Below are 27,637 nucleotides of genomic sequence, written 5' to 3' on the forward strand. Positions count from 1 at the left end.
TTCTCTAAATCCTCGCACAAACGTAAAAATGGCTGACATCGAAATAAGTGTCCAAGGAATAGAAAAGCAACTGAAATCACTCAACAGAGGAAAGTCCACTGGACCTGACGGGATACCAATTCGATTCTACACAGAGTACGCGAAAGAATTTGCCCCCCTTCTAACAGCCGTGTACCGCAAGTCTCTAGAGGAACGGAAGGTTCTAAATGATTGGAAAAGAGCACAGGTAGCCCCAGTCTTCAAGAATGGTCGTCGAGCAGATGCGCAAAATTGTATCTCTGACATCGATCTGTTGTAGAAATTTTGAACATGTTTTTTGCTCGCGTATCATGTCATTTCTGGAAACCCAGAATCTATTCTGTAGGAATCAACATGGATTCCGGAAACAGCGATCGTGTGAGACCCAACTCGATTTATTTGTTCATGAGACCCAGAAAATATTAGATACAGGCTCCCAGGTAGATGCTATTTTCTTTGACTTCCGGAAGGCGTTCGATACAGTTCCGCACTGTCGCCTGATAAACAAAGTAAGAGCCTATGGAATATCAGACCAGCTGTGTGGCTGGATTGAAGAGTTTTTAGCAAACAGAACACAGCATGTTGTTCTCAATGGAGAGACGTCTACAGGCGTTAAAGTAAGCTCTGGCGTGCCACAGGGGAGTGTGATGGGACCATTGCTTTTCACAGTATATATAAATGACCTAGTAGATAGTGTCGGAAGTTCCATGCGGCTTTTCGCGGATGATGCTGTAGTATACAGAGGAGTTGCAGCATTAGAAAATTGCAGCGGAATGCAGGAAGATCTGCAGCGGATAGGCACTTGGTGCAGGGAGTGGCAACTGACCCTTAACATAGACAAATGTAACGTATTGCGAATACATAGAAAGAAGGGTCTTTTGTTGTATGATTATATGATAGCGGAACAAACACTGGTAGCAGTTACTTCTGTAAAATATCTGGGAGTATGCGTACTGAACGATTTGAAGTGGAATGATCATATAAAATTAATTGTTGGTAAAGCGGGTGCCAGGTTGAGATTCATTGGGAGAGTGGTTAGAAAATGTAGTCCATCAACGAAGGACGTGGCTTACAAAACACTCGTTCGACCTATACTTGAGTATTGCTCATCACTGTGGGACCCATACCAGGTCGGGTTGACAGAGGAGATAGAAAAGATCCAAAGAAAAGCGGCGCGTTTCGTCACAGGGTTATTTGGTAAGTGTGATAGCGTTACGGAGATGTTTAGCAAACTCAAGTGGCAGACTGCTAGAGAGGCGCTCTGCATCGCGGTGTAGCTTGCTGTCGCATGTTTCGAGAGGGTGCGTTTCTGAATGAGGTATCGAATATATTGCTTCCCCCTACTTATACCTCCCGAGGAGATCACGAATGTAAAATTATAGCGATTCGAGCGTGCATGGAGGCCTTCGGGCAGTCGTTCTTCCCGCTAACCATACGCGACTGGAACAGGAAAGGGAGGTAATGACAGTGGCACGTAAAGTGCCCTCCGCCGCACGCCGTTGGGTGGCTTGCGGAGTATAAATGTAGATGTAGAAATAACCGTCAGTAGATGTCCGCCCAGATAGCTGAGTGGTCAGCGTGACGGATTGCCGTCCTACGGGCCCGGGTTAGATTCCCGGCTGGGTCGAGGATTTTCTCCGCTTAGGGACTTCATCATTTCATCCCCATCCGGCGTGCAGGTTGCCCAATGTGGCGTCGGATGTAATAAGACCTGTACCAAGGCGGCCGGACTTGCCCCGTAAGGGACCTCCCGGCCAATGACGCCAAACGCTCGTTTCCATTACCGTCAGTGGATAGCAGTTATACTATTCGCTCATAGTTCTTGCTCTCTGGGAGATACGGGCTACCACTATTGGTAACGTGAAAAGTGGTAACTGTGTCCTAGACCCCAGTAGACCGTAGCAGACGGTGGTATTTCCGGAGATTGTAAATATTCGAGTGAAACAATATTTTTGAACTTATACGGAAATAACGATGGATCGTCGCAGGATTTACCAACAACTGGACTGTTGTTGCCCGTAACGTGACGGCAAGAATCAACTTACATGTCTGCAAAAACAAATAAAAAAAGTTAAATACCTCAATCTAGATTTCGCAGATTTAACTGTAGGACTACAATAAACAAACAAAATTGAAAATTGCTATTAACAAAATAAGTTCCAAAATGGACTGTGTTGTGATACAACTGGGATGGCGCGTGACGAGGCACTGCCAGTTGGCTACCTTAAGAGACCACATAATGCCTAGAGATTAAGCGACAGAAACTGAAGTCTCGCCCGTAAGAAATTCAGTGAAGAGAAATTATTCTAATTCCGAGTTAGCGCGTATGCAAGTAGAGAGAAATGTAGCAGCTCGCGTTTTGCAGACCCCCAGAGTTAACTAAAACCCCGTCTAGAGAATTTGGAAATGAAAGTAGCTCATAGTTACAAATAATAGGTACGGTAACTTGTATAAAAAAGTAACCGTAACCGCAGTAGCATCCCCGAAATAACTGTTTGGTCCATCTCTAATCCGGAGTCCGCAGACAAAATTCGAGCCCAGACCCCGGAGCATCCTGTATCCCCACCACTGCAGCTTCACCCCATCCGCCACCTGAACTGTACCTATCCCCCCAAAGCCTCGTGAAGGGTTGCGCCAGTAGTACACATTTTGCGACATCTGCAGTTTTGTAAGTTTTTCTTCCACACGCTAACTACACCAAACGTATGTTAAAATTAACATCAGAGCAAATCAGTCTTAAGAAATGATTGTTCACTTTGCAAACTTCAGTTTATATTTCTGTGTTTCAGCTTTGAGTGCTGATTACATTTTGCATCTCTCTCTCTCTCTCTCTCTCTCCCCACCTCCCTCATATATAAAGTTAGTATTTGTTTTCGTTATTTTAAATATGTTTTACCGCTATCTGTATTTCTTCATAAATGTAACCAACTCTATGTCTAATCACTACTCATGTCCAATATATATTGCATTTTTAGTTATATGTAGTTAAAAAGAGAAACTATTGTTAATAATAAATAAGTGATTTAAAGCTAAATATATTGAAAACAAAAATAAAGAGAAGAAATATCAGAACAAAAGTCGCTAAGAGGCCTCAACTGACCCATCCTCCTCCTTCAGAAAAGGGACACTTCACCAGAAGGAGATGACTATGACGATCTTCGAAACTCACGGTGTTTTACCACTGCAGTATTTGACCGGAATAATGCAACTCCCCGCAAAGGAGCATTGGTAACAAGAAAACTACCGGTACTTTTGGATATAAATCTCTCTGTCTCAAGTTAGTTTCGGCATGTCTTTCCTTCTGAAATTTATACTTCCGCAATCACACACACCATTGGACTTTAGACTCATTAACAGATCACACCAATTAAAATTTTTTCCATAATAATAATAATAATAATAATAATATAATAATAATACGATTTTTTCCATGACGATCATTGGTTAAATTTAGAACCACTGTTGGTCCTCACCCTACAACTGGATCGTGTGAAACTTTTCCAGTATAAATATTAAATTTCATGTTGTATGATGATTCATTGCAAAATATCCTTATTTTATACCCGCTTTTGATAGGCTTGTATCTCGTATACTCTCTGAAGAATGATCTTTTGAATTTAGCCATTGCTTCATCAACTGCGTATTTCCAATTGGGAGGGAGTGGGGGATAGAATTATTGAAAATTTCTGCTCTTATCATATATCAACGCACAAAAGTTTTAGTGTGTTTCTGTCTGGAGCTACATAATGGTCACTTACGTGAACTTTATTTTCATCATTACCCAACTTTCCTTTTCATTGATGTTAGCTTTGACAGATAACTTTCACCAAGTTCTATACTTGAGGGATAGTAGTCTCTGTAGTTGTGTTTCGTAGTGATTCCCATGTGAGGATTTATCCCAAACCTATTTTTCATATTGGTTGCTGTGAATAAGAGATTTGCGTGTGTATGTTGCATACAGAATCGTCTGAAGCAATATTTGGTTTATGTCTGATCAAAAAAGCAAATAATTTTAGATTCAGTTTGTTTTTTATTTCTGCAACCACACCAGCTCGTCCAGTAAATAACGCACTTATGGTACTCAACAGTTGTTTCTTGGCTCCAGTGTTTAGTGACTGTGGATGGAGTAATGAGCGGTACCTCATTTGTTTCCACTAGTGTCATCGCTTTAGCAGTTATGTTCTGTATCACAGTTGGAGGAAATAAAGGCATGCATTGATAGAGGATGACGAGAAGAATTTTTTAATAGGCAAGATCGAGTTCAAAACTATGTTTAGGCTGTCATCTTTAGATCTGTAACATTAAGCATTTACTAACTCTATCATCATTATTTTTGTGAGACATTACATATGAGGAAATGGCAAGTGCACATTTACATACCTTCAAAAACTTTTTTAGTTGTGCGTCATGTTCCATTGTGAGTTCATTACTCACGCCATGTTAAAATTTTAGTGGTGAGTACGTTGCATATTCCACACAGGTTTGTCAAAAATTAAATTACAAATGGGTTTGTCACAAGTAAATGCACCTTGTGGAACTTGGCATGTCTACATACGTAGCACTCCTTCAATGCTCGTCAGTTAAAATCCACAACATATGGTAAAAGTGCCTCTTTGTGCCAATGTTTACATTTACATGACGAGTGAAGCACTTCTTGGAACCTTCTCACTCGAAATACATAGTGCATAGTTACAAACCAATGTGGAAAATGCAGTGTACTCACCACTAAAATGTTAACATGGCATGATTAATGAACGCACAGTGGAATATGATGTACAACAAGAAAAGTTTTTGAAGGTCTGCAAACACGTAATTGCCATTTTCTCATATGTAATGTCCAATTAAAATAACGATGGTAGAGTTAGTATATGTGAATGCATAATGTTACACATCTGAAGATGACAGTCTTACCTATCGAAACCGGTCAATAAAGTATAATTTTGAACGCGATCTGGGCTATAGAAAATTTCTTTAAAGTACATACAGATCGCTCCTTCTCATTTCTCATTATGAGAAACATCAATCAAATGAGAAGAAATCTGGGACTGGGCAGAAACGGGAAAGAGAACCTAACATAAAAGTAAGATAAAGCATGACGCACTTTTCACCGTCCAAAGGAACAACACGCTGCCTGCCTGGGCATGGGCCAAATGCTACGTGTTTAATTAAAATACGCCAGCGTATCACAGACACACATGAATGTGGAGCTATAGGCACCCCGGAACACGTCGTTTAGGAGTGTGCCAGTAGACAAGATGTTACAGACCCGGACAGGGACGTCTTTGATAATATATCAGTCTGTAGCATAATCAGGAATGCCGAGCTGTGGTACAAATTGAAGTTGGTGCCAGGCAAAACATCAGCTTGATAATTGCAAACTTATGATGGCCGAGATACAGAATTAAAGAACCCTTACATCAAGACAAGGAACGTACAAAGGCAGAACGGCCAACTATAACGTCCTTCCAGAAGCTGTGAAGAGATGAATCTCGGGGAAGACCAGACAGGATTTCCTGAGCCCCTGACAGGAATCTTTAAATCTCTACACTTTGGATAGCATGACAGCAGCCTCTGTGAATCCAGAGTTGTGCCTAAGGTCCCCAGGGACTACCAGTTCAAATGATAAAAGCGTGTTTTGCTTTTGACACCAAGTACAGCGGTGTAGTGTAGTGTCGTACAGTGCTGTGTAGTAGAGTGCAAGAATATCAGTTATTGATGTGGCAGTTGGGTACAGTACAGTGGTGGCTTCTATTAAGGATAATTATTATTAATGTTTAAAAATCCTAGAAGCGACATAGATGACGTGAGACAAGTAATCTAATATAAGACCCATGGAGCCTCAAATGTCGAGAAATACACCAAGAATGTATGACAAATGTTGAAAATGTGACGTCACCAAATGACTTACCTCATTGAACGTGCAGCGGTTGATCGTACTGGTCTGTCGCACCTGATCATCCCAATCCAAGTCAAGTATCCACATCGGTTTGGCACCTGGCGGATGTGCACGACTTTGGCGCTTGGAGCTGAGGGTTAAAGTCTTGCCTCTTGCAGGCAGTATTTTTTCACACTGCGTTAGAGAATTAAATGTTTACAATGAGGTACCATTTATTACTTCATTTACAGGTCTCGTGGTCTCCGGTGGGTTATTGCAAAGTAAGTACCGTATTTTGTCACAAGTAAATGAGTATATGTTTTTCAATTGCTTCGTTACCAGTAAATGACCCACGTTGTCTTTGGTAAATAAAGTTTGATTTCAGAACACAACTATGTTACCTTCCCTCACTGTATTTTTTGCCTTCAGTTTTGAGTTACGCGCAGAGTCCCTGCTTCGCGCATTCGACGATCCATAGTGGCAAACGATACGTGAAAAGGCGAACATGCTGCGGGAAACGTTCCGCCTTAACACATCTTGCTGCAGTCGCATTGGAATTAGCAACACCATAACAGGCATGCATGTCAGAAAACTAGCCAGATGTAAAGCGATTCATCGTAGTCTTCGACTGATCGCAGTCTTGTATTACCACTACCGCGAACGCTACCGTTATCACATCGGATAAAGCAAGAACGGCAGGCCGTTGTAGCCGAGCGGTTCTCGGCGCTTCAGTCCGGAACCGCGCTACTGCTACGGTCGTAGGTTCGAATCCTGCCTCGGGCGTGGATGTGTGTGGTGTCCTTAGATCAGTTAGGTTTACGTAGTTCTAAGTCTAGGGAACTGATGACATCAGATGTTTAGTCCCATAGTGCTTAGAGCCATTTGAATGGAAGAACGAAAACAGAGTAGTCTAGCGGAGCGACGTATAGCATTGCCATCTACCGATGGGGGAGGATCGAACAGTCCAACCGCTGCACGTGTGGCGAGGTACGTCAGCTGTTGACGTCACATGTTCAGCATTAGTCTTTGGGGTATTTCTCAACATTTGCGACCCCATGTGTTCTCTACTAAATTACTTGTCTCAGCGTCACCTTAGTCTCTTCGAGGTTTTTAAACGTTAATAAGAATCACCCTGTAATCCGGATGAGCATATACAGGGTGTCCAAGGAGGAATAGTCAGTATTCTGGGATATGACAGGGACGATCATTCGAAGCAATGAAGTCTAGTACACGTGGACTATAAATTCCTTGAGAGCTATGAGCATTTCTTGATTTTCGATACTGTGAAACAGTCCCATAGGCTCTTTGCTGTCAATTTCTTGGGGGGGAGGTGGTATGGAGCAAAACAAGAAAAAAATGTGTAATAAACATGGGCTCTAAAATGCATTCTTCAGGTGCTATGAGCACTTCTTCAGTAGAAGAGATGTGTTTCACAGTAGCGAAGATGAACAAGTGCTTGGCTACTAAGGTACGTACTTCAGAGCCCATGTTTACTGGACTTTTTTCATATTTTGATCCATACCATCTCCTCTCAAAATATGGAAAGCAAAGAGCTTGCAATAGAAGAGATTAGTTTCACAGTGTCGAAGATGAACAAGTGCTCATAACTCTTTACGGTATGCATTTTAGAGCGCATGTTTACTGAACTTTTTTTTGTTTCGAATGATCTTTCCTGTCATATCCCTGAATATTTACTGCTCCTCCTGGAACACCCTGTATATGTGTGCCAGAGGACCATAGGACTTCTGTAATTTAATGTATTTTTGTAGACCAACATTGAATATCCAGGCTACTGTTCTTTTTTTTTTTTTTACTGATTTTTAGTGCGGAGTAGTTTGTCGACTTTCTGGTCGTGGTTGGTTGCTTGGGGTGGGAATCAAACGGCAGGGTCATCGGTCCCAACGGATTAAAATGGTTCAAATGGCTCTGAGCACTATGGGACTCAACTGCTGAGGTCATTAGTCCCCTAGAACTTAGAACTAGTTAAACCTAACTAACCTAAGGGCATCACAAACATCCATGCCCGAGGCAGGATTCGAACCTACGACCGTAGCGGTCTTGCGGTTCCAGACTGCAGCGCCTTTAACCGCACGGCCACCCAACGGATTAGGGAGGGAAGGGGGAAGGTAGGCGGCCGTGCCCTTTCAAAGGAACCATCCCGTCATTTACCTGAAGCGATTTCCGGAAATCACAGAAAACCTAAATCAGGATGGTCGGACGCGTGTTTGAACCGTCGTCTTCCCGAATGAGAGTTCAGTGTGGAATCCACTGCGCCATCTCACTCGGTGTCTCGCCATGTCATACTTCGAGTTAACAATGAAGTGCGCTCGGTTTGAAACTGATGCGTTGTTCCTGTAAAAGTAATTGCATATATATTAGGTTCCAGAGACATTTCGAAGCATTTTTCTCGAAGTACACCTCATACAAGTAGTGTAGTATACAGTACTTCAGGTCAAGGGCGTCTGCATCCGGGGACAAGGGCACGGGCGCCGCCCGCCTCCCTCCCCCCTAGCACTCAGGGAAAGGAAAAAATAGTGTTGTCAGGTGTTTTTCCTTCTGTGGTGTGCGTACTGTAAGACCTTCGGTACACACACCATCAGATTATTTGACTTGTCGCTCTAACGAAGTAGGCGAGTGTCAGCAATATGTCTCGTGGTCCTCTCGTGGCGTGTTTATCTTCTGCCGTTTGGACAGATGATAGAAATACCACTTGCATGCTTAATAACTTAACTTGGTTCTGGATGCTATTTACAATTGACAATCTGAAGTTCCATTGGTCTTGGTACGTTAATCTTATTCTCACATATCTCTGATACTTGACAAAGTGTCTATACATTTATCTTCATGGCTGTGTACAGGAATATGATAATCTTATTAGGCGCAGACTGAAACTTGACTGTAGACTAGTGCATACTAATACAGACTAATGCAGACTGACTAATCGCAGGTCTGTACACTCGTTATAATACCTCGCGCGTTCAGGTATCACGATGCGAGTGTGATTCGCGAGGAGAAAAGGTTCTACGTTAGCAGCAATCTCATTGGCTGCATTACATATTAATACGCCGATCAGCGGAAGCAGAATTTGGTCCGTCTCTAAGACAGCGCCATCTCGTAGTGCGGAGACGGACGAGCGCTGCGCCTGCGCTGTTGTGCTTAGCGAGGCGTGCTCTAGTGGGAAAGTTGTGTACGCGCTGACTACGCGTAACTGTGTACACAACACCTTCAAAAGAAGTCAGCATTATGCAGATTTTTAACAGTGCGCTGGAAATGGAACTTTATTGTGGCTACTTACAAGTCGTCTGTCGTATTCCAAAATATTAAAAGTACCGCCTGGTTTGCCCTCCCCCCTTACAAATTATTGTATGCGCATTCTTGCTCAGGTTACCGTACAGTGGCAGGGCTTGACACGGAATTGAGACGGACGGCGTTAACGGTGGAATTTCCAGGAATGGCGAGAGCGTATAAGTTATAGAACTGTTGATAATACTTTAAAAAAACTATTATTTCGTTTTCCCTGTTATAGATAGATTTAGCCACAAACCTCTCTATCATTGTATTGTTGTTGTTGTGGTCTTTAGTCCTGAGACTGGTTTGATGCTGCTCTCCATGCTACTCATCATTGTGTAGTACTCATAAAATCTAACTCATAGGTTTTTCGACTCTGTTCATGTAAAGTGTTTAGCAGAGCTCGGATTTTTATGTAATTACATATTCTTTTCCTTCGCTCCTACGCACATGAAAAGAATTAATAATCGCGAGTCCTGTTGCCAGCATTGATGTGTTTAATTTTTCGTTACAATCTCTTACATACTTCTCTATAATGACATATTTCTGCATATTTTAATTTGATGATGGATAATAGTAAACACGGGGGTTGGAACTTTAATAGTGGCAGCTATTTATTTACAGCTCGTACAAAATAGATACACGTTTCAAAGTTTTATTGACTTTCAAAGTAGTCGCCAGCATTGTGAATAACCCGTTGCCAGCGATGTAGCAGTCGTAGGATACTCTTAGCAGTGCCAGTTGTGTTGCCAGTTCGAGCGACGCGGTCTATTGCCCAACGTATTTTTAGCAGTTCTGTAGCGAATGCCGTGAAGTGTTTCCTTCAGTTTAGAAATCAAGTTGTACTCACGAGGGCTTAAGTCAGGGGAGTGCAGTACGTGGTATAGCACTTAGCAGCCCCATCAGTAATACAAATCAGTAACAGCTTGCACTGTACATGCTTGAGCATTGTCCTGCAAAATGATGGTCAGGTCCTGCAGAAAGTGTCATCACTTCTGTCTCTAAGCTGGTCGTAGGTTGTGTTCCAAACATGAACATCATAGAACTGAAAGAAAATCATTAGAGTGGTTTGGGTATTTGTTGAGAATACCGGATCAACAGTGGTCAAACAAAATTTTTGAATGGAAACCACATGGCAGAGTTCTTCGGATGACATTAGTGAAATAGTGAAGCATGGCGGTGCTCACAAGGAGGGTGCTCTGAACAGAGAGGCCTGGCAGAAGATGACAGAAATTCAACAAAATGTTGTTATTAATTGATCTTTGAATTAATTAATGCAGTAATAATAATAATAATTATTATTATTATAAAAACCTGGAAATCTCAGGGAGGTCTAGCGATGAAACTAAGTCGCCACCCTGAAGAACTAAGAAACAAATAATCGACATACCAAGAACCACACAGCCTGAGTATAACTCACGTCGTAGATACGCGGCTAGGCAGCCACTACACGCTGATACTCCTCCCATCTAGAACTTAAATCGCTAACTATGTGTAATTAGTTAAAGAGATCTGCCACCAGTGAGTGGTAAACAGAGAAAAATTCAGACTTAACACATGCTTTGAGAGGGCGCTCTAGTCGGAGCCGGACTTTGGCGGTAGAATGAAATTTCTTTGCGACTGTTTGGTTACCAGGGAATGGGGTTGGTATTGTTAACTAAGTTCTTTCTTATCAAAATTTGCTCATATGTCTTGTGTTAAATCCCAAACGTCACAGCAGCGACTCGTAAAGTGAGGGGGTATGACACTGTTGATGGTAATCAGCACTTCGGATGGAGGTCAGCTCCTTACCCCCTAAATACTGTTTCAGAGGAATAAGCTATGTCCATGGGCATCCGCAAAAAATTATCCGAGAGTGGTGCGGCCGGGAGGGTGTGTCTCTAATATTGCCATTTTTTATAAATAAATTGCCCAGTTTCAAGCCGTGTCATGACACCAGAAATAAATTTTGTAGGTGACACAAAAAACGTAGTATATCCCAGAGACTTGTTGGTTATCCACTCGCGTCTGTAAGTGTGTGAGAATTCTGTAATGTGTAAAAACTATGCACTCCAGATTTCTTGGGGGTCAAGTGCCACTTTCCCGCCCACACACTCTCCTTGTGGATGCCCCATCACTGGGATTAACCAATACCAGCTGGAGAACTAGTTGGCGATGGTTTGACCATGTACAGCTGTCATCAGCAGCGTCAACAACAATGCTTGAAAGACGTGCGAATATATGAGCCACAAGCACAGAGTAAATTCTTTGGTGCTTTCGGTGGGAGACACTCAGAGACGTGGATGTTCTGACTTTCTCTCCCCCTCTCCTCGCTCCCTCCTGTATGGGGTCACCGCGTCGTAAAGGCTTCTCTAATGTTTCGTTGGACTTATCAGAAGAATAATAAACGTAGTTCGGCTCACTTGTATTGTCACGATCTCACAAAAAATTCTGAATGGCGCCACGTTACAGAGAGAGACTGATCCTGGCAATAATTATTTAAAATAGTTAAAAAAGAAAAATCGATGATTCTATTCTTCGCGTGTGGGAAAGATAAGAAGTCTTGGTTACGGTAATTTGCCTGCTGTATATATGGCAGATACATGGGTAATAGCTTCGAATTCTTTGTACTTTCGGCGTATGCGAGAAGAAAAGAGCTATTAAGATCTTAAACATGGCTACGAAACAGCTACTGTGCAAATCTGAAGAGGTTGAAAAATAAGCAAACCAGTTGCAAACAAAGGTTTATTACCCATTGACCTAGGTTTAGATAGTTGTACAAAAATGGTTCAAAATGGCTCTGAGCACCATGGGACTTAACATCTGTGGTCATTAGTCCCCTAGAACTTAGAACTACTTAAACCTCACTAACCTAAGGACATCACACACATCCATGCCCGAGGCAGGATTCGAACCTGCGACCGCAGCGGTCTCGCAGTTCCAGACTGAAGCGCCTATAACCGCACGGCCACAAGGGCCGGCTTAGATAGTTGTAAAAATATCTTCTAAAGAAGTAGTGGGCCGTAAAATGTATACAGTCAGTTACAAAATATTAACAGAAATACACTTCTGTCCATTAAACTTGCTACACCAAGAATAAATGCAGATGATAAACGGGTATTTATTGGACAAATATATTATACTACAATTGACATGTGATTACATTTTCACGCAATTTGGGTGCATAAATCCTGAGAAATCAGTACCCAGAAAACCACCTCTGGCCGTAGTAACGGCCTTGATACGCCTGGGCATTGAGTCAAACAGTGCTTGGATAGCGTGTACAGGTACAGCTGCCCATGCAGCTTCAACACGATACCACAGTTCATCAAGTGCGGTCGTGCATATCCTGCTGAAATGTAGGGTTCAGCAGGGATCGAATGAAGGGTAGAGCCTCGGGTCGTAACACATCTGAAATGTAACGTTAACGCGAACAAGAGGTGACCGAGACGTGTAACCAATGGCACCCTATACCATCACGCCGGGTGATACGCCAGTATGGCGATGACGAATACACGCTTCCAATGTGCGTTCACCACGATGTCGCCAAACTCGGATGCGACCATAATGATGCTGTAAACAGAACCTCGAATCATCCGAAAAAATGACGTTTTGCCATTCGTGCACCCAGGTTCGTCGTTGAGTACACCATCGCAGTCGTTCCTGTCTGTGATTCAGCGTCAAGGGTAACCGCAGCCATGGTCTCCGAGCTGATAGTCCATGCTGCTGCAAACGTCGTCGAACTGTTCGTGCAGATGATTGTTGTCTTCCAAACGTCCCCATCTGTTGACTCAGGGATCGAGACGTGACTGCACGATCCGTTACAGCCATGCGGACAAGATGCCTGTCATCTCGACTGCTAGTGATACGAGGCCGTTGGGACCCAGCACGGCGTTCCGTATTACCCTCCTGAACCCACCGATTCCATATTCTGCTAACAGTCATTGGATCTCGACCAACGCGAGCAGCAGTGTCGCGATACGATAAACCGCAATCGCGATAGGCTACAATCCGACCTTTATCAAAGTCGGAAACGTGATGGTACGCATTTCTCCTCCTTACACGAGGCAACACAACAACGTTTCACCAGGCAACGCCGGTCAATTGCTGTTTGTGTATGAGAAATCGATTGGAAACTTTCCTCATGTCAGCATGTTGTAGGTGTAGCCACCGACGCCAGCCTTGTGTGAATGCTCTGAAAAGCTAATCATTTGCATATCACATCATCTTCTTCCTGTCGGTTAAATTTCGCGTCTGTAGCACGTCATCTTCGTGGTGTAGCAATTTTAATGGCCAGTAGTGTATATTTTTGAGGTAAGCGTACTCACTTGTTAAATCACATGATGGTACATTAGATTAGATGAAGCCGAACGGTACTTGTCATATACAAAATTGACTTCGCTACGTAAATGTATTACAGATTTTATATTTAATGTATACTTCTGAAACTTGTATTTGTCAGTGGCCTTCTATAAGAAATTGTCATATTGCTTTAAAGTAAAATTATGTTACTTAATACCAGCAAGACGCAGTGCTTACGCGCGTGTATTAGAGCCCACTGCTTTCACATTTTCCATAGCGCGTAAGCTTCCGTGGTATTAAGCCAATGGTCTTCAAACTGCGGCTCGCGGGCGCATTCGGCCCAGATCATGCTTTCGTGCGGCCCGCGACCCTCCTCGTCTTCGCACAGGTAGCATTAGTTATCTACTTGTCGGGCGTAGCGGTGTTTTGTTTACGGAAACTGCGTAGAATTGTGATAAACGTCGGGGAAGTAATTAGGTAACTGAAAACCATCCACCACTTTCATTTAACGCGCCACTTGCCGGTGTTCCGCAGCTCTACAGGCATGAGCGGCCTGCTAGCCAACAATGTGAGTCGTGCATCAAACGCGCCGCGTGCCCACGGCCGCTCGTTTGTCGGAGGCGGGCTTGTCCCGCAGCCAACTCATTGTTAGCTTTGTCGTCTGAGTGTTTCAGTCGTGAAATAAATTTCGGTGCCCCTGAGCGTTCGTCGGGTATTGGGTGTATTTGTGCTCATATTTGGTGACATAATTATTAGTGGAATAAATAATGTCTGATGTACCCTCAAGAACAGTACCTAAGAAGAAAATATGGGAAGAGAAAAGAAGTTTCCAAGAAATATGGGAAGAATAGTTTTGCTTTATAAAAGGACACAAAGAGGGTACTGCTACTTGCTTAATATGCCGCGATACGATTGTGTGACTGAAGAGATACAATTTCTTTTGCCACTGCACAAGTAAGCACAATTCATTTACAGTAGCTTTTCCTTTGAATTCAAATGAAAGAAAGGAAAAAATTGCTCATCTAAAATCTACCATTCGTCGTCAACAAAACGTTATGTTAGCAGCAGTTGGGCAAGTAATATTCTGCCAAAAAATATGAAAGCTTTCACTGATGGTGAATTAGTGAAGCAATGTATGATGACCGTTTCAGAAACTTTGTTCCAAAATTCCTCCAACAGTAAAAAAAAATCAGCTGAAATAAATAAGCTCACACTTTCAGAATCTACCTGTCGACGTCGTATAGAAGATATTTCAAAATATATGTTTGTGGCAGTAATTAATAAAGTCAAACTATGCAAATACGTCAGTCTTGCATGTGATTCCAGTACAGATTTAGGTTCGATGGCTCAGTATTCATTATTTGTGCGTTACTGCACAAATGATACGGTAACAGAGGAAGATTTTTTAGCAATTATGAAAGGTCACACAAAAGGATGTGATTTTGTGGATGCAGTTGAAGAATTTGTAAAAAAAAATGACTTATCTATGATCAAATTAATATCAGTATGTACAGATGGTTGTCGATCAATGATGGGCGTCACCAATGGTTTTATAGTACTGATTAAGAAGGAATGGATTTACTCTCCATTCACTGCTTGCTACATCAAGAAAGTTTGGCATGTCAAATTTCAAATACCAAATTGAAGAAAGTTATGCAAATGGTTATAAGCGTTATGAATTTCATTCGTGCCCGGGAACATAATCACCGAAAATTTAAATAACTTCTGCAGGAATTGCAAGCTTGTTACAGTGATGATCTTCTTCATACTACTGTCATATGGCTAAGCAAAGGGATAGTGCTGGAACGGTTTGTCAATTCGAAATCTGAAATTATTTTATTCTTACAACAAAGTGGCAGAAATTATCCTGTAGTTGATGATGAATGGTGGATACTTCCAGCTATTTTTACCGATATTGCACAAAAATTCAACACACTTAACTTGGAATTACAAGGACTAAACAAGATAATTAGGCAAATGACTAACAAAATATTTGCATTTGAAGCCAAACTGCAATTATATATAAATGAACTCGAAGTAAAAGATCTGTCTAATTTACAACTGTTGCTATGCTCCGATCAGGCTTAGCTATCGCCGAAACTATTTAGCAAAACCTGAAAGAATATTTGGAAGCCTATTTGGAAGAAATAAAAAACAGATTTGCAGAGGTTATATTCGAAGCCGTTTCATTCTCTTAGAGAACCGTTGGCATGTTGGACATGATGATCTCAAATTATTCTACCAATTTGTATTTCCTAAAACTAATTTGCTAAATGAAATAATCGAACTTCAGCATGACACACAGCTTAAAGCTCTGTTTATAGAACATCGTAAAACACAACAGTACACTGAATTTTGGAACTGTGCCTAACGATTATAAAAATTTACGAGAGTGTGCACAGTTCATTTTAACACTATTTCCTTCAACTTACCTTTCTGAAGCTTCATTTTAAAAAATGAAGTACGCTAGCTGAAAAATAAATATCGTAATCCATTGTCCAGTCATTTAGAAGACGCAATGAGGATTGCATGCAGCCCAAACGAGGCAGATATAGACGACATAGCCAAAAAAGTTCAACATCACAAATCACATTAATGAAAAATTATACATTCGTATTTACGTGTTTTGCAGTTATAATGAACAAAAACCAGATTCAATTAGAGACCTGTAGCTTTCTTACATAGCCTGTTGCATGTCCAGTGCACCTGTCTTTTTCTTATTTTTTAATTTCTTATTTATTTCTACATTTTTTTAAAGTTTGAGATTAATGCAATTATAATAAAGTTTTTGTGGCCATTTCAATAATGTAATATAATATTTTAATAATACATCTATCTCGTCTTGCATGAAAGTACTTTAAACTAAATTTCAGGAACAAGATACACTGATCTCAGATTTGTTTTTGGTAGTGGCTCAAAATTACTAATGATTCCCTTCCTTCCCTTCACCCTTCATATGCTCCCGCCTAGCTACATGAATATCGCAAGACTATGCAAGTCGTGTGAATTTTATTTTCACAGAGATAATTAAACTGGAATGAATTAGTCAGATGCACTGTATGCTTTTTTCCAGTTTATTGAAATTTGATCAGCAGCATTTTATGCAGTTTTCAACACTCGTAAACATGGTGACAGTCATTCTGTGGAAGTCTGTGAATGGCGCATGTCATCATTGACTCATGCTACCACAACGATTATTCCAGTCGGTCTCAACACACGACTCCTGTGAAGACTGACTAAAAATGTAATTGTTGACAACGTGGCTCGTGTGTCTCCTACGAATATGTCCTTCATAATCTAATAGTTGTCAAACCGGCGGACGGTTATTTAAAAATCTTATTTCCAGTATTGCAGAATTTCAAAAAATGATTCAAATGGCTTGAGCACTATGGGACTTAACTTCTGAGGTCATGTCTCCTAGAACTTAGAACTACTTAACCCTAACTAACCTAAGGACATCACATACATCCATGCCCGAGAAAGGATTCGCCCTGCGACCGTAGCGGTCGCGCGGTTCCAGACTGTAGCGCCTAGAACCGCTCGGCCACTACGACCGGAGCAGAATTTCAGTGTCATAAACATGGCTTATTGTTGTCAGCAACTGCATAGCAATGTTATTTGGCGAAGGACTCACATACATCCAACAGTTGCGAGTGGTTTGTTTTCGAAAGTACTATTTTATTTTAATAGGTGCTAATGTTTACAGTTTCTGAAGAACTATAAATGGTATATATCCAAATCCGGTAAAGAATAAATGGTTTGCAGCTTCAGCACTTGGTATTTATCCTCCACTTCTCCTCTTAAACTCTCGGATCGATTTCAACCACACTGATACCCACATTATTTTCAATCTGTAAAGAAATATTGTGGGGTAAGCAAAGGCGACGTCTTATTGGGGTGGGGGATGGTAATGTGGAGGGAGAAGGGTAGGAGGGAATGGACACATACAGGGGGAGTACGAAATGGACAGATAAAGGGGTGAAGAGATGGTGAGTGAGGGGAAAGTCGAGATGGACGACAGAGAGTGAGGGAAGGAAGAGACAGAATAACGTAAGATTGGAATAAATACTTATCTAGCCAATGCCAGGTACCTCATCTAGTATGAAATAAAATTAAGTCTGTTTTGTAGTTCAGTCAAGAAAGTTGAAGAAAAAGGACTTTCAAAACATGTAGAAAACAGTTGTGATCGTGTCCCATACATTTAAGTATAAATCCATTTGCTGTTATTACCATCTGTTCACAAAGACAACGCAGCAACATTTCGTCGGGCAATTACAGTGTTACAATTTACGGTCAGTGAGGGTGGCAACAATCGGAGACAGAACATTCTACACGCAGTGGTATCGACTTAAGTGATAAGTGCTAGGAAGTCGGTGGTAAACCTCTCGCCTCTATTGGAGGTTCATAACACACCACTTACGTGGTTTGCCAGTTAATAAAAAGACCTGGAAATCTGCGGCCCGAGGTGCCACATCATATTGTTAGTTTTGGCCCTTGAGCAAAAAAGTTTGACGACCACTGTATTAAGCGGAAGTTTTTTCTTTTTAGTACCGTTGTTTTAGCCTATATTTGCTCTTCTTTCCCCATGCATTTGTTACAGTGATCTTTTGTAAACAGAACTCTACCTTCTGCACGCTGAATTTGTGTACAGTATTACACTGTCAGCAAATGTATTAGTAATTTTATACGTAATATTTACCAGTAAATCTATTACATTTTTAATTGCCTTGTAGAAGTAATTTCATGCTTACTTTACTGTAAAATGCTTTTGTTCAACACATGTATTTAGCGCCCTCTACAGCCCAATTTGTCCTATCTTTGTAACAGTTGACTTAAGTCTCTGGCATGATGTACACGTAACTTACGCAAATATTTTATCTTGTGACGCCTACTACAATTTTATGTTGACAAGAGACCCTACCTCTGGCATTTACTAGCGAGCATTCATTCTGAAGTACGATATACAGGGTGATTCACGAAGATATGCAAATATTTTAATATGTTGTTCTAATAGTAAAACTAAAGAAAGAAGTTCACATAAACATAGGTCCGCAAATGTGTCGTTACGGAGTTACAGTTAATTTTGCCTGAAATTTAGCAACTTCGCTGATATGAAGCCATCGCAAAACTGTACGGCGTTAAAGTAAAGCACGATTTCCATTTACTTTGTTGTTATTGATCTGGTGAATCTAATAAAACACGCCCCAGCCGTGTATCTGCAGTAGTTTTCCACAACATCCAGAGAAGCAAAGATTATTATACAAATAAATTTGTTTACTCTCTATTAAGAATGTAGAAACGTTAATGTCATTGTTGGCTACCGTTAGTGAACTGTTTCAGCCGTTTTCTAACCTTGAAACGAGATAGTTTCCTGTATTGTTCAGTTAAAGAACATAATAGCAACAGGGTATTTAAGTGAAACCACATAGTAACTGTTGTAGTTTGTAGATTACTTATGAAATAAGGATGCCTTTCAAATTTACGATAGAGGAATACGCCGATGTGGTGTTTATTTATTGCAAATGTGATGGAAATGCTACGGCTGCAGTTAACGAATATCGCCTACGTTATCCGACTCGGAGGATTCCGAATGCACGAACCATTAGTGGAGTATTTCGAATGTTACGGGAGACAAGTTCGCTACCTAGCGTTCATAATCAGTACCAGCGCTCGATACATAAAAACGATAATGGGGATATTATGGATGCTGTTCAACGTAGCCCGATACCAGCACACGACGTATCTCTCAAAGATTAGGCGTTTCACAGTCTATGGTATGACGTACACTGAAGTACAATAATCTCCATCCTTACCATAAACCTGCGCTTGGAGTCGTGCAGCCGGTTAAATAGTAATCGGCGGTTACACAAATACATTTTAATGACTGATGAGGCACAGTTCACTCGAGATGGTATAAACAATTTACATAACGAGCACGTATGGTCTGAAGCAAACCCACATGCAACAGTGCAACGCAGTTTCCAGCAGCGATTTAACATGAATGTGTGGTGTGGTATAATCAACACATACTTTATTGGACCATTCATTTTCCCAGACGTCTAACTGGCGAGGCATGCTTACAATTCCTTCAAGAAGAAATGCCCTCTTGCTCGAAGTTTTTCCACTTGCTACGCGATTGCAAATGTATTTTCACCAACCCCGTTACTGCACATTTAAATGAACATTTTCCCCAGAAATGGATTGGACGTGTTGGTACACGTTTTTGGCCACCCAGATCGCCCGATTTAACACCAATGTATTTTTGTGTGTGGAGATGGATGAAAGACATAATTTATGAGGAAAAAGCCATTACTTGCTCGCATTATGAAAGTTGTAGACGAAATTAAGAACAACTCCATGAAACTGGAACGAGCAACAAAATCTGCTCATACAGGTGCAGCTAAAGGCATTGAACTTCATGGAGACATTTTCGAACATTTATTGTGAATGTATTGTGAAACTGTATGTACACTGTATAACTTCCTTAACACTGAGCTTTGTTTTTTTCCGGTTTAACATGAATTCACGTATGCCATGGTATTAACAATAGCAGATTATCTGACACATTCATATAGTTTCAGTTAACGTTAGTACCAACACTTTTCCAAAATTAAATTCTCTACAATTTCTGTTAAAAACTTGCTGCAATTGCCAGAAATTTAAAAAACAAATTGGGCCACGTAGTTAATAAATTAAAAATTGCTTCTCTGGATGTTCTGGAAATTTAATGCAGATACACGTCAGGGACATGTTTTATTAGATTCACCAGATCAGTGACAACAAAATAAATTGAAATCGTTAGGTTAAACCTCGTACAATTGTGCGATGGCTTCATGTTAGGGAAGTTGCTAAATTTCAGACAAAATCTTTTATTAGCCGTAATTAAACATTTGCGGATCTATGTTTAAATGAACTTTTTTCTTTAGTTTTACTTGTAGAATAACATATTAAAATATTTGCATATCTTGGTGAATCACCCTGTATGTAATCTGGGTGCTGTCTAAACCCCTGGCTTGGGATAATTCTTGTTCTGTCAGTTTTGTATATGACAAGAGCCACTTGGCTTCATCTAATCTAATGCACCATCATGTGATGTAACAAGCGAGTAAGATTCCTCACAAATATTTTTCTATTATTATTTTGTTACGTTTGTAAAAATAGTTTTGTAACTTGATTGTCTACATTTTAGGGCCTCTTTAGGATGAGAAAACCCTATTTTACATTTACGTAGTTCTGTTTTTGGTCTTTCTATATTTTCTTATGAAGATGAGATGAACCTTTAATTGCAACTGACTGGCTTAATTTTAGAACTTCTTCAACTCTTTAAAATGCTTGGAGGCGCCGGGTATCGATCCCGGTACCTCTCGCATGCTAAGCGAGCGCTCTACCATCTGAGCTACGCCCCCCGTTGGAAGTAGACGCTCGCACAGGCTTTCGGATCGCCAGTGGTGGCGAAGCCGGTAATCAGATTCCACGAACCAGATGCGGTTTGCAGTTGCTGGCGCGAAGCCAACGGCTGCCATGCCTTATAAAGGCGCTTCTGCGTGACTCATTCGCGCCGCTTAGGGTTGCAGCTCAAGACACGTTATTTGGCCGTTGAATTAGTAAACGGACATGTAACGGACTGGTTCAGACTATTTAGTATCGTGATATTTGAGATTACTGTATATGAAAGTTAACCTACAGAGAAGTTGCGGTTTTAACCTACAGAGAAGTTGCGGTGTCTCTGACAACGCTAAAAAGAAAACTGAGGCCTCTCTCTCTCTCTCTCTCTCTCTCTCTCTCTCTCTGACCCTTAGAGAGGCTGTAAGTTTAGGAGAGGCAGTGAGCAAGAGAGGCACCGCACACACACACACACACACACACACACACACACACACACACACACATCTATAGAGCTTAAGGCCAAAACTCTTCGTAAAATTTTACTGTAAGTTGTTCGTGTCTGAACATTAGACAGAAACTATAAATCTGGGTGAACTTGAATTCTTGTTGCGTGAGCTGCATTTGACGATGCAGTGGCTACTGCTACCGATCACTGGAAAACTTCGTCACGCGACGAAAATTAGCGTGAATTATGTTTTTATTTTGACAAATTTGGGAACTGTAATAAGCTAGTACATTATTTAAAACGAGATATAAGTCATATTATGAAATAAAATTACATAACGTGTTATCAAAAATTTGCTGCATATCATCATCGTTAGTGTTCTGCCAAAAGGCAGGTTTTCACATGGTAGTTCTCCAGGCTGTCCGGTCTTCTGCCATTCTCTTCAAGTCCGCATAATTTCCTTTTCCCTTGTGTTGTCTATCATCTTGTATCTCCTTCTCCCACAAACCAGTCCTTCCAAAGCATCTGCTATCAAGCACTTCCTTCTCAATGAATGTCTCAACCAGTTCTTTTTCCTTTCTCTTATAATCTTCAGCAGACATCTCACCAACCCTTTCCAATACTCTTTCATTACTCACTCTTTCCACCAGCTTATTCTCTCCGTTCTCCTCCACATCCACATCTCAAATGCTTCTAACCTTTTTTCATCCTCTTGTTCCCGCCTCATATAGTGTCACACTCCAGACAAAACATTTGTCAAGCCTTTTCCTTAGACCTTTATCTAATTTGCCACATAACAGTCTTTTCTTTCTGTTGAGTGCCTCCTTCGCTATGGCAGTTCGAGTTTTCACCTCCTGGTAACATCTCAAGTATTCAGTTACTGTGCTTCCAAGATAATGCACTTACTTGGCAAGTGGTAGATTGCCCTATTTTAATAATGGACAGTCTGGATCTTGTACTGATGACCATACTCTTTGTTTTTGCTGTATTTATTTGCATCCCATATTCCGCACAAGCTTCATTCAGATTTTCAGCATGTTATTCACTGTCCGCTCAAATTCTCGCGACTAATACCATGTCATCAGCAAATCTTAAATCTTCTATTCTCTTTCCACCAATACATATTCCTCTTTTCCCATCTAAGCCTTTCGCAATAGTCTCTTCAGGGTATGTGTTAAACAACAGTGGGGAAAGGCAACAACCTTCTCTAACACCTCGTCCATTACTGTTTCCTTCCGACATTTCTTTTCCAGTCCTTATCCTTATTTTCTGGTTGAAATATAGATTCTGCATCAGTCGTCTCTCTTTCCAGTCTACTTTCCTCTTCAAAATACCCATTGGCTTGTTCCACTGAACTCTTGTCAAAAGTCTTTTCTAAATCTATAAAAACAGCAAAGATTTCTCTACCTTTTTTCCATTTATCTTTCCCCTGTAGTTCTTAACAGGCCAATAGCATTTCTTGTTTCTTTTCCTCTTCTAAATCCGAACTGCTCCTCTGCAATCCCTCTATCCAGCTTGCCATATAGACTTTTATTCAACACTCTCAGCAACACTTTAGTTGTATGAGAAATTAGACTGATGGTCCTATGCTCTTCACATTTTTTAATGTTCTCTTGTTCTCTGGAATTTCAGCTGTCCACATCGAGGTATAACAACAACACCTGTCGGCAGCTGAGGTTGTCAGTTAGTCATCATTTATTCCAGGGAAAAGCTGCACGGTCATCAACAGTAACTGTTCTTTCGAGACCTAGTTACTGTCTTCGTATATACTCTTGTTCTCTGTTGGTATCATAACTGTTGCAAAGAAGTCCTCAGGCCATTCTCCTTTGTCATATATTTCATTACAGAGGCAGACTATTTTTTTTCTTGCCTTCTTTCCCAGACTATTCAACAGTTCTGCTGGCAAATCATCAATTCCACATGCCTTCCTATTCTCCTTTCCATCTTCCGGCACATATTCCTCCTCCTCAACCTTAATGTCGCTTTATGTTTCATCTCCCTTATACAGACATTCATGCTATCTGTTCAAAGCCTCCTGTGGTTCTTCTGCTATAGTACTATCCGCTCTTTCTGTTTCCATGTTATTCCTCTTTCTTTTGCGTTCAAATTTCATCGCATTTCTGTTTCATTTATTTTCCCCTTGCTTCTTCAGTTCCTCTTCTTAATTCATTATTCAGATTCCTGTACCTCTTTTTGCCTTCTTCAGTTTCTACATTTTTGTACTTTCTCCGCTCTTCCATCATTTTCAACATTTTTTTGTTATCCAGCTTTTCCTGGTACTTTGGGATACTCTAATTCCTAGTTCTTCTTTGGCAGAATCCATGAGTTCTTACCTAATTCTATCCATTTGTCATTAACACTTTCATCGACATAACCTGTTCCCCATTTTTCCATAAATCTGTTTTCCAAATCTGGTGCCTTTCCTACCTCTTTGAGTCTTTCTATGTTTGTCTTTCTTTTGCTTTACTTCTCCAGACTTTTTTTACCTTCACTTGTATTTTTCCCACTATTAGGTTGTGGTCAATTTATATCCGCTCCTGGATAAGCTTTGGCTTCTTCAGACAGTTCCTAAACCTTTTTTGTGTCAGGATGTAGTCCAACTGATATCTTTCCCTATTCAAATTTGATATCCATGAGTAACGTCTCGTTTTGCGGTGTTCAAATAATGTGTTGCCCACTGCTAATGAATTTTCTTTACAGAACCTAATTAGTCGTTCACCTCTCTCATTTCTTATTCCTAATCCAAATTTTCCTACTGTATCTTCATCCTTGCCTTCACCCACAACTGCATTCCAGTCCCCCATGAAGATAATGCAGGAATTTCTGTTTTCTTTCTCGACGAGTTCTTGTATTTTCTCATAATATTCTTCCACTTCCTCATCTCCATGCTGGCTGGTTGGCATATATTCCTGTATTAACACCAGATCTTTGGAACTACCCTTCAGTCGTATCACCATCAGTCTTCCATCAATGTGTTGTACCTTCATTACCTTATTTTTCAGCTTTTGCCCTATCAATATTCCTACTTCTTTTTCACCACTCTTTATTTCCCCCGAGTAAAAGAAGGAACTTATTATCTCCACTTTCTGTTCATTTCACACAAACCAATGGCATCTAATCTGTTCCTTTTCATCTCCTGTTTTGCATTGTCTAGCTTTCCTGCTTGTAGTAGTATCCTCAATTCCATGTTCCAGTCCTTAGCTTTCCTTCCTTTCTTGTCCCTTTCGTCCTTTCAAATATGTCTACTCTCAATGTGTTCCCCTCACAGAGATCCGAATGAGGGGAAGTTTTAACTCCGGAATCCTTCACATGTAGAGACATACCATGTACTGCTTAGGAATGTAATGTGGTGGTTTCCCGTTACTTTCCACATAGGCAGTAGGTTGCCCAGCCTAAAATCAGCCGCTCACTATTAGGTCAGACGCTGTCTGTAGCCGCCCCTCTGGGGTACAGTCGCTACTTGTCCTCTTTTTGTACCCTAAGAGAAAAGGTGCCTCTTCCGCAAGCTTCATCGTTGCGAGCGCCCTACCATCTTTTACAAAAATTTTAAACATTAATAATCTACACAAAACCTGTACACATTTATTCATTAATAAAAGTAGTATTATTATGTTGTTATACGCCACAGAAATTACTTTTAAAGTCTTGATATTAACAGATCTCAGGCGTACAAAGGACTATGACAAATGAACTTACAAGCATCGCAGTGAAAGTTTTTCTGCTTGCTTCAAGGAGCTCCAGGAACGTTGACAACTGTGTATGGATACCCAAGGGAACTCTTTCGATAGGAGCTGGCATCAATACTTTTTTTTAATCAGTCCTACAATTTTTCTGGCAGATGAAGTATTAGGAGAAGTGATGTTGTTTTTCAGCTACTTTTACTGGCAATGTTGCACTAAAGCAACGTGCGTGTTTTGTCTTGTCCTTCAGATTTGCTTTCAAACTACAAATAACATCTCATTTTACAAAGGCAGGCATTATTCCACAAATAAATTGCAGGTACACTTACATTTTCAAAGATGTACCGCGTAAACGACATAAGAATTTAGAACACTACACAGCTGAGTCATTACGTGCACTCAAAAACAAACGCGCCTTTGTCAACAATAAGAACAACAACGTGCTGAATCGTGTTCGGAGAGTATTAACAGACAACAACAGTGACAAGAAGTGGCCCGTACTCGAGACGTCCGTCCACAAGACAATAAGAAAGAACATTTTGCTTGAGAGCAACATAACCAAATATATGTCACTGCTACTCAAATTTGTATTTCGTAAGTTATACGAATCTCTCAAGCATTTTGTGCGTAAGTGATAAGTATTTGACACCCATTATAAAAGTTTAATGGAGGCGCCGGGTATCGATCCCGGTACCTCTCGCATGCTAAGCGAGCGCTCTACCATCTGAGCTACGCCCCCGACGGCCGGTATTGAGCTGTGGCGCTACTTCCACAGAACTGATACGCTGTCTTGGCCTCGGTCTTGCTTCCTTTATCTCGGCGTAGCGTTATCTCGTTTCTTTGCATGCGCCAACCGAAAGAAAGAGCTGGTGCATGGAACGTACCACGTGCACTACAATGCACAATAGGCTTCATGCGCAGGCGTGCTGGGAATGGTGGACGTCACTGTCGAACCTCTTGTCTCACCGCAGAGCATGGAACTTTACAGGCTCATGTTTAAATTATCGTTAGGTATCTATATTCTCTGGGTACAACTCGTCCCGAAACGTGAATAACCAGTAGCATTTCAGGGAACCAAGAACCAATAAGATTGCTTCGTTTGGATGAGCTTATGTGCCGTCTGGCGGGGATTTTCGTAATTCGGTATCTGCTGTGTTCTGTTGGCGCTGTGGTAAACATAACGAAAGCTGCATATTCACATGTGAATCATTGCGGGAACTATTTATCAGCAAATGATTCATGGAACAGTGTATTTTGTCACTGCAGTTATTTTTTGTGAAAAAGGTCCATATTTCCAATACGTGATTGTTAGTATTGCTGGTATCTGCTTCTGGAATACTGACGTGTTATGAATGTTTACCGAAATTTTTTTGTAATTTTTAGAACAATTTGCACTGAATAATTATCTTGACAAACACTGTTGCTTGCTGCAATTAAGTGTGTATTTCGTCTTAACTGATCATTTAGTGACACGAAAACGTGAAGTATGGAAATTATGGTACACATCACAGGCGGACACCATAGCATCAATGCCCATTCTCTGTTCTGCATAAAGTTCATTGTCAGTTGTTGCGTGGTGCAGTCTTTGCCTTGACCGCTGAATTTACGAAAGTCTTTTTAACGATACGATTGCAGATAAATATTTGTGACAAGCAAGAATATAAATGTCATTGCTGGTCGTTTCAGTCGCAGCAATTTAATCTGTGCTCTTAGATTCCTGCCCAACCAAACCCTCGGAAATCGTGACATATTCGGAATAAACAGCAAAGTATTCCTAACGAGCTAAAATACAGAGTTATTACAAATGATTGAAGCGATTTCACAGCTCTACAATAACTTTATTATTTGAGATATTTTCAAAATGCTTTGCACACACATACAAAAACTCAAAAAGTTTTTTTAGGCATTCACAAATGTTCGATATGTACCCCTTTAGTGATTCGGCAGACATCAAGCCGATAATCAAGTTCCTCCCATACTCGGCGCAGCATGTCCCCATCAATGAGTTCGAAAGCATCGTTGATGCGACCTCGCAGTTCTGGCACGTTTCTTGGTAGAGGAGGTTTAAACACTGAATCTTTCACATAACCCCACAGAAAGGAATCGCATGGGGTTAAGTTGGGAGAGCGTGGAGGCCATGACATGAATTGCTGATCATGATCTCCACCACGACCGATCCATCGGTTTTCCAATCTCCTGTTTAAGAAATGCTGAACATCATGATGGAAGTGCGGTGAAGCCCACCCTATTGAAAGATGAAGTCGGCGCTGTCGGTCTCCAGTTGTGGCATGAGCCAATTTTCCGCGGGCTACGCGTGAAACTTGCCCACACGCGTTCAACCGTTTCTTCGCTCACTGCAGGCCGACCCGTTGATTTCCCCTTACAGAGGCATCCAGAAGCTTTAAACTGCGCATACCATCGCCGAGTGGAGTTAGCAGTTGGTGGATCTTTGTTGAACTTCGTCCTGAAGTGTCGTTGCACTGTTATGACTGACTGATGTGAGTGCATTTCAAGCACGACATACGCTTTCTCGGCTCCTGTCGCCATTTTGTCTCACTGCACTCTCGAGCGCTCTGACGGCAGAAACCTGAAGTGCAGCTTCAGCCGAACAAAACTTTATGAGTTTTTCTACGTATCTGTAGTGTGTCGTGACCATATGTCAAT

At 41.1% G+C, this 27,637-nt stretch overlaps 1 protein-coding gene and 2 non-coding genes across 3 annotated transcripts in view; 1 reads left to right on the forward strand and 2 right to left on the reverse strand.

Annotated features, from left to right (window-relative positions):
• The window catches only part of LOC124610072 (tyrosine-protein phosphatase non-receptor type 13-like), a 258,426-nt gene that overhangs the window by 93,285 nt on the left and 137,504 nt on the right, over positions 1–27,637 (forward strand). The window lies entirely within an intron of this gene.
• On the reverse strand, positions 20,796–20,868 carry Trnaa-agc. Its single transcript has one exon. It is a non-coding gene; the product is annotated as a tRNA-Ala (tRNA).
• On the reverse strand, positions 25,640–25,712 carry Trnaa-agc. The gene has a single exon. It is a non-coding gene; the product is annotated as a tRNA-Ala (tRNA).

The sequence above is a fragment of the Schistocerca americana genome, chromosome 1 (genome assembly GCF_021461395.2).
Source record: "Schistocerca americana isolate TAMUIC-IGC-003095 chromosome 1, iqSchAmer2.1, whole genome shotgun sequence".
NCBI lineage: Eukaryota > Metazoa > Arthropoda > Insecta > Orthoptera > Acrididae > Schistocerca > Schistocerca americana.